Source organism: Tiliqua scincoides, chromosome 4, assembly GCF_035046505.1.
Source record: "Tiliqua scincoides isolate rTilSci1 chromosome 4, rTilSci1.hap2, whole genome shotgun sequence".
Lineage (NCBI taxonomy): Eukaryota > Metazoa > Chordata > Lepidosauria > Squamata > Scincidae > Tiliqua > Tiliqua scincoides.
In genome coordinates this window covers 77,267,375-77,280,535 of record NC_089824.1, presented here as the reverse complement: position 1 = coordinate 77,280,535, position 13,161 = coordinate 77,267,375, and the positions used below count along the sequence as shown (strand labels likewise).

Below are 13,161 nucleotides of genomic sequence, written 5' to 3'. Positions count from 1 at the left end.
TTTAGACTTTTGCAGGTACAGGGAGCCCCGTGGAGGGCCCCCCGGACTTCCCCCAGACTGCAACATTGACTGCAGGTAAATTTAAAAAAAAAACCCAACCCTGGCAGCAGTGCAATTCTGGGGATCGTGTTGCTGCCTTCCCCTCTCCCCCGTAACATCTTAGAGTGTTCCAAACTCCCTTGTAGGAGTTTGGGAAGCACTGTACTATATAAAAGACTTCATGCTGCATGCTTCTCTTCAGTATATATTATATAGCAGGGGTGCTCAATAGGTGGATCGTGATCTACCGGTAGATCACGAGACAAAATGAGTAGATCGCGGAGTGCCAACCCCCCCTTCAGGTGCCTCTGGGAGGAAACGCCGGGAGTAAGGCCCATTGTACTCAATTGGGCTTACTCCCAGGTAAGTGTGGCTAGGATTGCAGCCTCACAGCCTAATCCTAGGCATGTCTAGTCAGGAGTAAGTCCTGTTATACTCAGTGGGGCTCAAGGTACACCAACATACATTGTACACATAAATGTTATATGTTATGATGGCGCGAACATTGTAAAAAAAACTCTGGTAGATCTCCGGGCCTTGCTGGGTTTCAAAGTAGCTCTCGAGCGAAAAAAGTGTGAGCACCCCTTTTATATAGGATTCATACACCAATCTGGCAGCTTGGCTTTCTTATGCATGTCTGCTCCCAGCACACTTTCCAGAACATACAAGAAGGTGCTTTTCAGATAGCACACCACAGAAAAATAGTTACATTGGCATGCATGTTACAGAAATAAGCTTTCACATATAACAGCATGCATTGTAATTGTTCAAACATATTGTAAAAATTACACTACCATGCATGGTAGATGTAACGTGGATCTATCCCTGTGGATTTGTTTTTTTTCAGAATAATTAAATTCTTGGTTTTGTCATTCTTTCACTAGGTCTTAATTAGGGTCTACTTGGCATTATTCTACTTATTCTGAACATCTCATATTTGAAAATGAATCATTTCAGTGCTAACATGTAGGTTTGGAATTCATTTCCAAAGGGATTATGCTAACTGTGCCTAATCTAAGTCTAACTTTCTTGTGTACATTAGCAAAGATATTTATTCTTCAAACTTGGGAAATAGTTAGTACTTCATAATAGAAGTCCACCACAAGGTTAACAGGCATAAAAGTTGATTTCCATTAAGCCATTTTTGCCCAATGTTGCATCAACACAACAGGGATCAAATGTGTACACCTGTGGGCTGGGCAGAAATGTGTTAATTTCTTAAGAAAATGCAAGATATTTGCACAAACGTCTTGCAGCGAATAGTGTAGCATGGGAATTATTCACCAACCTAAAATGTTTCTATTTTTGATCATTAGGAAATGAATCCTGCACGTGTACTATTCTCACCAAACACATTTGCTTAAGAATCTTTCCCATTGTAATTCCTGTTAAGGAATCAAAATGTAATGCAAGTATAGACTCTTAGATTATGCATCTTCTGTTTGGTCTGGACCAACATTGTTGCTGCCAGAACCACAATGACGCATTCTGCTGAATTCTTGGGATTATATAAGCAAATTGTTTCTTTTTTCACAGCACATTCTCTGCAGTCTATATTTAAAGCATGGAATTCATAGCAAAACCCTCTCATCTCAAGGATCATTGCTTGAGCTCTATCCCATCCCCCTCATACATTGCTGGAGGCATTCTGACTGCTGTACGCTATATTCATTTTTGCCATAGCCCATTCTGCACCAGTTTAAAGGGCAATTGAGTGTTCTTTTGGGTAGAAAGATACTAGATAAACGGAATTGTCTTACAGTAGTTCAAAAAGAACCTTGACAGTTATAGCACATGAAATGGCAGACTGCATTTTTACATGACACCTGCATTCATACGTATCCATTTAATTGCATTCAAAAGTTGCATCCACCCACCACTCAGATTTTACTTCTAGAGACCTGGGGGAGGAGGCTGCAGTGTGAAGTTCTGTACACCACCAACATGTAACAAGAAATCTTGATAGAAAGCAACAGAAGTAGTGATTTAGCAAAGACAAGTACTAGAAAAGAGAGGTACCAGAAAATCAGACTTGTCCCTTGTAAATAGGAACAGTTCGCTTATATGTAAAATACTGTCTTATTATTAAAAATATTTATATACTGCTTTTCAACCAAAAAAGTTCTCCAAGCATTGAACTTTAAAATTTCTTTAGTAAACTGTGAGACCCACTGGCCAAAGGTCAGTTGCCTGTTGTCCAGGGAACAGTAACAGTAACAGTTTCTCTGTTGAGAAAACAGGGAATCAAACCCATTAAATGTTTTTGGTTCTATTCCGGTTTGAATTTTGCTATGACTGAAGTTGTTCTTTTCATGCAGGCTGATAAAACATCAATGATCTTTTCAGCATACTTTCAGAACAGGAACCAAATGGTGGAGCAAGTTGTGTAATTATAATAAAGTATCAGCCATATCTCAGCTTTGAAGTACACATGAAATAAAAATAACTCAAACACTTCGTAGTACATATGTAACATGTTTAATTTTCACCCTTAATCCTTAAAGCAACCTGTACTCTGTTTGCTGCATCCCAATCCTTTCACAGGGCAGACTCTAGCCACGTACAAAACGTGTACAAAACATTTCAGGCATTACTTTTATGTGCTTGTTATTCATTCTTGTTGGGAACATTAGCAAGACCTCACCATGTTTGGATATTTTTAACTGAACCCATATTTTGAAGTGGTAACCGGAATTTAACTGAGAGTTCTGTTTAGGTTTTATGGTACTGGTTTTGTTATAGTCTAGGTTGAAGTAAGGGCTTCTTTTGGTTCACATTCCTGTAAATATTAATAAGAATATTTTTATTATATACCGCTTTTCAACAGAAAAAGTTCATAAGTCAGTCTACAGAGCAAATCAAATAACGAAATGGTTCCCTGTCCAAAACAGATTCATAATTATGAATTTTAAAAGATACCACAGAAACTCTAGCAGAACAGCCACTAGAAAAGATACTGTGCTGGAGCAAAAAGGGACAGTTACTCTCCCCTTGCTAAATATAAGAGGCGCATCGCTTGAAAAAGTGCCTCTTTGGCCAGTTAGCAGGGGTAACATATACACAATCAAATTCTAATCTTCTACCAGATAAAAGCAAGTGGTATTGAAGCCTAATATATTTCATGCAAATATATTGCCAGTGACATCAGTTTGCTCATCTGGTATGTTAATGGAAGAGCCAGACTCTGTTTTCTCTAGGAGGCAAATTTTCTGTCTGCAACATACCAAGAGCATTAGGGTGTTTTTCAATAGGCCCATAGAATTGGAGGGATGGCTGTTTTCCATTGTTTGTGACTTTTTATCAATATCCCCAGACTAATTATCTATCCCTCCCCCCCCCAAAAAAAACCACATAGAAGATCAATCATACAATAGCCACAATGTGATACTTTGCATGTTTCCTCAGCAGTAAGTCAGTAAATAAAGTAAGCAAGTATGTACAGGATTGCAACCTAGCAGTACTTTAGTCCCATCCCAATTTTGAAAAGATTTGATGTGAATATTACTTTAAGGAGCTGTCTTCCTGATGAGTGACAGAAGTATTCTGTATATTTCTAGCCATTTGTCTTTTTCAAGGTTGCAAACTGCCTGACTTTGTATGAATATTGTGCAAAGCAGTGTCAAGAAAGATTTTGTGCCCTTTGTCATTCTTGAATAATTGTACTGTCTTTTAGAATGTGAAGCTTATAGACTGAAACTATTTTGTGGGTGCAGTTGCAGGAATTCCAGCAGGTGAAATCCCTGTAACAGAGCTGCCAGTCTGGCCTTAGAAGGATGTCATGGTATCACAAGAGTTATGGCTCTGACTTTCCATCTTCTTGGATATATCCATAGGTAAAAAGAGTATGAAAAGGGCCGTTTTTCTACTCAAGTCTTTGATATTTTCTTTATTTATTAATAGGGAGGGCCCTGCATCCACGGATCCCATATCCGTGGTTTCACATATGCATGGTTCTGGATACCTGCAGGCATCTGAATGGCCGTTTTGGCAAAAAAAACCCCGACCTTTTTTTATAAAACCGCAAGTGACGTTTTTATGACTTTAAGACATTATGAGTGCTGGGAAGCTACAGAGGGCCCTTTGAAGGCATAAAAATGTCACTTCCGGTTTTACGAGAAAAGAGCCTCCAGGGTCGGGGGCATCCCCTGTATCTGCAGTTTCAGGTATCCATGGGGGGTTCTGGAACGGAACCCCAGTGAATGCGGGGGCACACCTGTATTTCACATTTTTATACTGTGAATGTGATGTGAATATTAAATATTGAAAGTAAAGAAACTAGCCCAGAAGCAACAGAAGGGGCCAGAATGTATGTATGCCATGAATATTATTATTAACAGTATTTATATACCGCTTTTCAACTAAAAGTTCACAAAGCGGTTTACAGAGAAAAACCAAATAACTAATGGCTCCCTGTCCCAAAAGGGCTCACAATCTAAAAGATTGCTAGCTGTCTGCTAGCAAAAGAACGCTAGCAGACAGCTACTAGAACAGACAGTGATGGGGTGAGGTGGGCCAGTTACTCTCCCCCTGCTAAAAAAAGGAGCACCCACTTGAAAAAGTGCCTCTTAGCCATACATGGGGGAATATGTAGTAATCCATGTTATAACATGCACAAAACAAAATGCTTGGAATACCAAAGGAAAAGGGCTGCTGATGGTTGAGTTGCATGAAGCTCTTGTGCTGTGTGCTCTGTCCTAATTTAGCAATGGAGAGAAAATAATTTGTTGCTCTCTCGTACCTTTCTGTAAAAGATAACAAAGTGCATAGAAAACCCAATTAGTGAGGAGTATTTCAGATCCCAGAGATGTTCTTTGATATAACCATTGTTAGTAATAGGAAAGAACTGAATAAAGGGCATTAAATCAATAGATATATTCTTGCTTGCTTTCTACCTGTACTGACTAAAACAGACTTACTAATTATGAACAACCAATATAAAAAAATGAAAAAGAAAGAAAAAGTAAAATCATTTTCTATAATAGTGCTATATTTCATGTTTAGTCTAAGGCATTGGTTCTCAGACATTTTAGCACTGGATCCCACTTTTTAGAATGGCAATCTGACAGGACCCACCAGAAGTGATGTCTTTAACCAGGAAATGATGTCATGGTTGGAAGTGACACCATCAATTTAGATTTCAAATCTAAGCCACAATCAGCCAAAGGTCCCATTGTACAGTGCACTTGTGCTGTTATTTTGCATAGTTTGAAATTCAGACATTCCCGCTCAGAAGCAGAATATAAAGGTTTAAGCTCAATTATATTTTAGAAAAACTTCCTTAATACAGTACATGCTACAGGCAAAAGATTCCTGTGCAACAGATTTATTTGTGCTATTCACTGAAGCCGAAAGGGAATGTTCTTTGCCCTCAGATGTAATTTTAACAACAAGTTAAAACAACAAGTTATTTGCCACCCACACCAGTTTCTTATAATCCTCTTGGTGGATGACCTACGCTGGGGACTGGACGGGGGGAGTGCGTCCCTGTTGGTCCTGCTGGACCTCTCGGCGGCTTTTGATACCATCGACCATGGTATCCTCCTGGGCCGATTGGCCGAGTTGGGAGTTGGAGGCACCGTTTTGCGGTGGTTCCGCTCCTACTTGGACGGTCAGTCCCAGATGGTGGTGCTGGGGGTTGCCTGTTCGACACCCTGGCCCTTGAAGTGCGGGGTGCCACAGGGTTCAATTCTGTCCCCCATGCTATTTAACATCTACATGAAACTGCTGGGAGAGGTCTTCCGGGGGTTTGGAGTGGGGTGTCATCAATATGCTGATGACACCCAGCTCTATCTCTCCTTTCCTCCAGACTCCAGGGTGGCGGTTGAGGGCCTGGAGCGCTGTCTGGAAGCAGTGAGGATCTGGAGGATCTGAAATTAAATCCGGATAAGACAGAGGCTCTCCTGGTTCGGAAATCCTCGATGCAGGTGCTGGATTATCGGCTTGCTCTGAATGGGGTTGCACTCCCTCTGAAGGAGCAGGTCCGCAGCTTGGGGGTCCACCTGGACTTGCAGCTGCTCCTGGACTCCCAGGTGGCGGCTGTGGCTAGGGGGGCCTTTGCACAGCTTCGGCTGGTGCGCCAGCTGCGGCCGTACTTGGATCGTGCAGACCTGGCCACGGTGATCCATGCTACGGTGACATCGAGGATAGATTATTGTAATGCGCTTTATGTGGGGCTGCCCCTGAAGATGGTTCAGAAACTACCATTAGTGCAGAATGCGGCGGCCCGTGTGGTCACTGGAGCTAGGCGGTTTGATTCTGTCAGCCCGCTTCTCCGGGGGCTACATTGGCTGCCCATTCATTTCCGGGCCCAATTCAAGATGCTGGTCTTGACCTTTAAAGCCCTATACTACTCTGGGCCAGGCTATCTTAGAGATTGCCTACTCCCGTACAATCTTGCTCGTCCTCTCAGGTCATCAGAGAAGGCCTTTTTACATGTGCCACCACCTAAAGAGGTACGTGGGGCGGCGGCAAGAAATAGGGCCTTCTCAGTAGTGGCACCAATGTTATGGAGCTCCCTTCCCCTTGACTTGAGAATGGCTCCCTCCCTCAAGACCTTTCGGCGAGGCCTGAAGACCTTGTTGTTTACACAAGCCTTCTGACTCTATGGTCTTTTTAACATCTTTTATACATCTTTTAGTTTTTTACAGGCATGATTCCTCCTTGAACTGCTGTTTTATGCTCTTTTTATTCTGACTTTTATCTGATTACTGTTTTTATGGTTTCCCTTAATGTGTTTTTAATATGTTTTTATCTGTTAAATTATGTTTTAATCTGTTTCTTTTAATATGTTGTAAGCCGCCCTGGGTCCCTTTGGGGAGAAGGGCGGGATAAAAATAAAGTTTATTATTTTTATTGTTTATTATTATCATTATTACAGCTTTCAGGAAAAAATGTTCAATAGGAATAACTCTAGTATAAAGGGTATAAAGGGAAAGGGGACCCTTTACGGCTCGAGTCCGGGGTATTTGAGAGACCGCCTCCTTCCCTACAATCCTGCCCATGCTCTTAGATCATCTGGGGGGCCCTTTTGACTGTGCCGCCACCAAGAGAGGTGAGAGGGGAGGCGGCCAGGAAGAGGGCCTTCTCGGTGGTGGCCCCCGAACTTTGGAATACCCTCCCCTTAGAATTGAGAACTGCTCCCTCTTTGTTAATATTTCGGCGTGGACTGAAGACCTTTTTATTTCAAAAAGCTTTTAATTGTTGACAGGCTGGCTGGCTTTCTTGCTTTTTATATGAGAATTCACGGAGTTTGTTTTAGATTTTTAATTATTTGTAAATTGTTTTAATTATTGTTTTTAATTGTTAATTTTTAATTTTGTATTTGTTGGAGCTAATTGTTGTAGGCCGCCTTGTGTGTCCAAAGGGCAAAAAGGCAGGATATAAATTAATAAAATAATAATAAATAATAATAATAACACAGTTAAAAGTAGTGTGGATATTCCTATATATTTTTTTCCAGAATTCTTTTGCCTTAGGACAGAGCCACCACATGTGATTAAAAAATCATTTCGCCTCCTTACATTTCCAACATTTGTTGCATATACCGGGATACATTTTTGCCAACCTGTCTGGAGACAGGTACCATCTATAAAAGATTTTATAGATATTTTCCTTCATTGTTGTTACTTTGATCATTTTCATATTTCTTTTCCAGATTTGTTCCCAATTGCTCATTTTTATATTATGTCCAATATCCTTTGCCCACAGGATCATCACTTTTTTTACCAATTCATCTTCCATTTTCATATTTAACAAATATTGGTACATCTTCTTAATATAATGTTCCTCATTTGATAAGAATATTTTATCAAATTCTGTCTCTTCTGGGTAAATTCCTTTTTTATCTTCCACCCATCTTGTTTTAACTTGTAGTTCTGTCAACCAATCCAATTTAATACCTTTCTCCAATAATTCTTCTTTTGAATAAAGATCTGCTTTATCATCTAGTAAGTCATCTTATCTCTTATTTTGTGATTCCTGTAACCACACTGGCTTTGTATTAATTTCTAGTGGTTTGACCCATCTCGGGTTTTTCTGAATGATATGAACCCTGAATGATAATAACCCCTGCTAATTGGGTAAGAGGCACTTTTTCAAGTGGGTGCTCCTTTTTTTAGCAGGGGGAGAGTAACTGGCCCACCTCACCCCAGCACTGTCTGTTCTAGTGGCTGTCTGCTGGTATTCATTTGCATCTTTTTAGATTGTGAGCCCTTTTGGGACAGGGAGCCATTTAGTTATTTGATTTTTCTCTGTAAACCGCTTTGTGAACTTTTAGTTGAAAAGCGGTATATAAATACTGTTAATAATAATGTTAATAATGAAAGAAAAGGATTTTGTGAAATTAGCTAAAGAGGAAATGAGTTGGTTCTTTAAAATAATCACCCAGAAATGAAACCACAAATTATCTGGGATACAAGTAAAACATATTTTACAGGAATTATGATGAAATTTTCAGCAAGGAAAAAAAAGAGGGATAATCAACGTATCAAAGAACTAACCTTAAAACTGAAGAAGAAAGAGCAGGAGTTCCAAGAGAATCCATCTAGAGAAGAATTAACTGCTAAAATACAGAGACTTTAACATGAGATCAGAATTATACAAACGGAAGAAATTGAGAAAACATTAAAATTAAACAGAATTACTTCGAAAATGCAAATAAACCTGGAAGATGGCTAGCACATAGACTGAAAAAAGAACGACAGAGGAACTTTATAAGCAGTTTGACAGATGAAAATGGAATTGAGAAACAAATCTTCAGAAGTTAAACTTATAATAGAAAACTTCTATCAGCAATTATATAAGAATAATGTAGATCCTGACTTGCAAAAGGATTACCTATTAAAAAATAACATGCTAAAATTGACATTAGAACAGAAACAAATTTTGGATCAGAAAATTTCCATGCAAGAATTAACAGAAGCAATCAAAAGACAAAAATCAGAAATCCCCTGGACCAGATGCAATTCTGGAGGAATATTATAAGATATTTGAAGGGATGATACAATTACCGTTTAAGAATTTGGCTAATGATATCTGGGAAACGGGAAATATACCAGACTCATGGAAAGAAGCTTTAATTACGCGAATACACAAACAAGACACAGAAAAGAAAGAAATTAGAAATTATAGGCCGATTTCTCTTTTGAATACGGATTATAAGATTTTTACATCAATATTGGCTGGAAGATTAAAGAGAGTCCTGCTACAAATAATACATCAAGATCTTACCAAAACGACACTTAAAAGATAGTGTGAGAGTTATTATTAATATAATAGAATATTTTGAGGCACACCCAGAGAAGAAATTAGGATTAATTTTTGTAGATGCACATAAAGCATTTGACAGAGTAAATTGGAATTTTATGTTACAACAAATGTACCAGATGAATTTTGGACCAAAGTTTATACAGATAATAGAGAAGATATACACAAAACAGACTGCAAGAATAACGATAAATGGTGATATAACAAGAAAGATAGAAATCCAACAGGGAACAAGACAAGGATATCCTTTATCTCCATTATTATTTATTTTAACTTTGGAAGTATTGAATAACATAGTAAGAAGAGATGAAAGAATTGGTGGAGTGAAGGTCCAAAGAGAAGAATTTAAGATTCAGGCGTATGCAGATGTTCTTACTTTCATCCTTGAGGATCCAAAGCAGTCCTTAAAATATTTGATAGATGACAGGAGGTCTGGTCTAGAGGGTAGAGCCTCCATTTGCCTGAAGATTAACATCCACAAGGTCGCCAGTTCGAGGCCACCGGCACCGTGCGACCTTGAAGCAGCTGGCAAGCTGCAGCTGAGCTGTTCCATCTGCTCGGAGCGTGGGAGGATGGAGGCCAGAATGTTAAACCAGATCGGAGTGTAACAGCTTGAATGTGGTGGTTCTTGAAAGAGAGAACCTTCTTTCAATTTGTAAAAATCCCTGCGTGGATTTAATAAGCCTGCCTGTGTAAACCGCCTTGAATAAAGTCTTGAATAAAGACCAAGAAAGGCGGTATATAAATACTGTATATTATATTATTATATTAATATGGAGAAATGGTAGGACTGAAGATAAATTATGATAAAATGAAAATATTAGTGAAAAATATTAGAAAACAAGAGAAACAGCAAATACAAGAACTTGGTATTAATATTACAAATAAAGGTAAATATCTGGGTATTTTAACAGATAAATCCAGTGAATTGATGGAAAATAACTATTTAAAGTTAATGACGGAGATCAAGAAGGATTTAAAAAGATGGAGTGGATTGAATTTATCACTGTTGGGGAGAATAGCCACAGTGAAATCAAACGTGTTGCCGAGAATACTATTTTTATTCCAGACAATCCCAGTGATATTAAAGGAAAAAAGAACATTTTAAGAGGTGCTCTCTAATGAGTTCTATCCATGCAAAAAGAATTTGAAATGAGCAAGGGTTTCAAACTCCCTCTCTTTTTCCTCCCTTAGATTAGCATCTAACTGCAGCATTTTAAATGAATTTAGATGCAAGTCAATCACATGGACTCTTGAGATTAAGCAGCAAGAATTTTCTATCAAAAGGAAAATGGTTAGATTAAAGACTTCTGCTGTGCTAAAGGATTTGTATAAACTATGCTGTATTAAAGAAATTGTTAGGCGAGAGCATTGTATTTAACCTGATATAGGTTGATTTCTGAAGAAGTGAAAATATTTTGATGCATTTCTGCTGTGGGAATGTTATGAGAGTTCTATGAAAACATCTGAGATCATGTCACTTCATAGCCTCCATCATTTCAAAGATGAAAATGAACATGTATTTGTAAGTCTACCCCTATTTTCATATTCATTACTGCCTAATTTTGTGCCCTGCCCCAGGCCTCCCCCTTTTTTTAAGGCTGAATTCCACTGCTGTGTGCTGCATTCATTTACTCTGCAATGGCCCCTCCTACTCTCTTTTAAAACCAAGGTATCTATTTTTTTATTTTAAAGATATGCTAGAAAATATAATTGTACAACAGTATTTTTTATCAATGGCTTAAAATTAATCCCACCAGCATAGGAAAAGGCAGACTATTTACTATATAAGTGGGACATCAGTATCCGTGAGGGTTCCATTCTGGAATCCTTTGCAGATACCAAAATCAATGGATACCAGGGGCCAAATTTAAAACCTTTTAATAAAAGTGCACCAAAACTGGGTTTCTTACCTTCATGTGGCAAAACTGCGCTGTTTCCAAGCCGCCAATGCTATTTTTAGAGCTGAAAGACCCAGTTCTGGGTTGCACGGAGGATCTTCCCATGTTCATCCCAGAAAGCATCACAAACTTTCCTCCTCTCTTCCCCCCCCCCGAAGTAAACTTTAGCTCAGTATCAGAGTGCCAGCATTTAACAAGACTTGAGACTTAGGGCTCAATCCTATCCAATTTTCCAGCACCAGTGCTGTCACAATGCAGCCCCACAGTAAAGGAACAAAAGTTCCCATACCTTAAGGAGGCCTCTGTGGCTGCTGCCCCACCACAAGATGCAGTGCATGCCCCATTGGCACAACTGTACCAGCACTGGAAAATTGGATAGAATTGGGTCCTAGGTCATTCTTCTGTGCTCCTGTGAGTCTTGTTCCAAATCAGGTAGTCAGCAGTTTAATGTGCTATGAGCCCAGAAAGTAATGCACCACATTTTTTTTCTTCAACAATTATTTATTGAACACAATGAAACTTACACACAAGAAAGAATGATGTTTCTTCTACACTCCCTATTTTTCCACGTAATCTCCGTCCAGTTCTATGGCCTTCCTCCAGCGAGACACAAGGGCATGTATGCCCTGTCGGTACCACTCCTTGTTCTGGTCACGAAGCCATTTCTGCACTGTGCGAATCACCTCTTCGTCATCCTTAAAATGTCTTCCGCAAATGGCATCTTTTAATGGCCCAAACAAGTGGAAGTCTGAGGGAGCTAGGTCAGGGCTGTAGGGTGGATGGGGTAACACAGTCCAACCCTGTTTAGTGATGTGTTCCGAAGTCCTCAAACTTGTGTGAGGCCGAGCGTTATCATGTTGAATCAAACATTCACCTGGGTTGTTATGGCGCCGAAGTCGCTGGAAGCGCTTCTTGAGTTTGGTTAATGTCTTCACATAAGCTTCAGAATTAATGGTGCTGCCTCTTGGCATCACATCAATGAGTATGACACCCTCACAGTCCCAAAACACAGTGATCATGACCTTACTGGCAGAAGCAGTTGCTTTGAATTTTTTCTTCTGTGGAGATTGAGGATGACGCCATTCCATCGACTGTCGTTTTGTTTCGGGCTCAAAACGGTGAACCCAGGTTTCATCACCTGTCACAATCCTGGACAAGAACGCTTCCCCCTCATCTTCAAAACGTTTCAGCAACTCAGAAGAAATGTTTTTTTCTGAGAGATTTGTGGTCCACCGTAAGACAGTGCGGAACCCATCGTGCACACACTTTTGAGTAATCAAGAGCACGGATGATTGCATCCACACTTCCTTTGCTGATTGACAGCTTCAGCGCCAACTGCCTAGTCGTTATGCGTCGGTCCTCGTGAATGAGCACATCAGCAAGCTGCGTCTTGTCAGGTGTGACAGCCGTGGATGGCTGCCCCGAACGCTGCAAATCTTGGACCTCTGCCGAACCGCCTTCTAATGGCCTCACCCTCTGTGCCCAGCGACTAACCGTACTTCTGTCGACTGCAGATTCTCCATAAACTGTACACAAACGTTTGTGAATGTTCCCAACAGTTTCTTTCTCCGCAGTGAGAAATTCAATGACGACACGCTGCTTGTAACGTACATCACTTACAGACGCCATTTTGAAACACTGCTGCAGCTACGCTATCTGTCTGAAGAAACCAAAAATTTGTGTGCGCACTCCTGAAAATTCAGATAATGTATATCTAAAGTTTCGCATTCGTACCATTACTGTAGGCTGAGAAAAAAAATGTGGTGCATTACTTTCTGGGCGACCCCGGTATGTGCTTTATATTATCACTCTCTTCACTGTACAGGAAATTGTTTATATTAGAATCTTTGAGATCAAAGAATTCTAAAAATACATCACCTACATTATCAAGTTGTGTTTTTTTTCTGGGATGGCTCCTATATCTTTTAATTGTGTGATACGTCAAAATCCCCATTTG

General features: G+C 39.7%; 1 protein-coding gene across 1 annotated transcript in view; it reads left to right on the top strand.

Moving 5' to 3' along the window:
- The window catches only part of PHACTR1 (phosphatase and actin regulator 1), a 144,574-nt gene that overhangs the window by 19,419 nt on the left and 111,994 nt on the right, over nt 1–13,161 (top strand). The window lies entirely within an intron of this gene.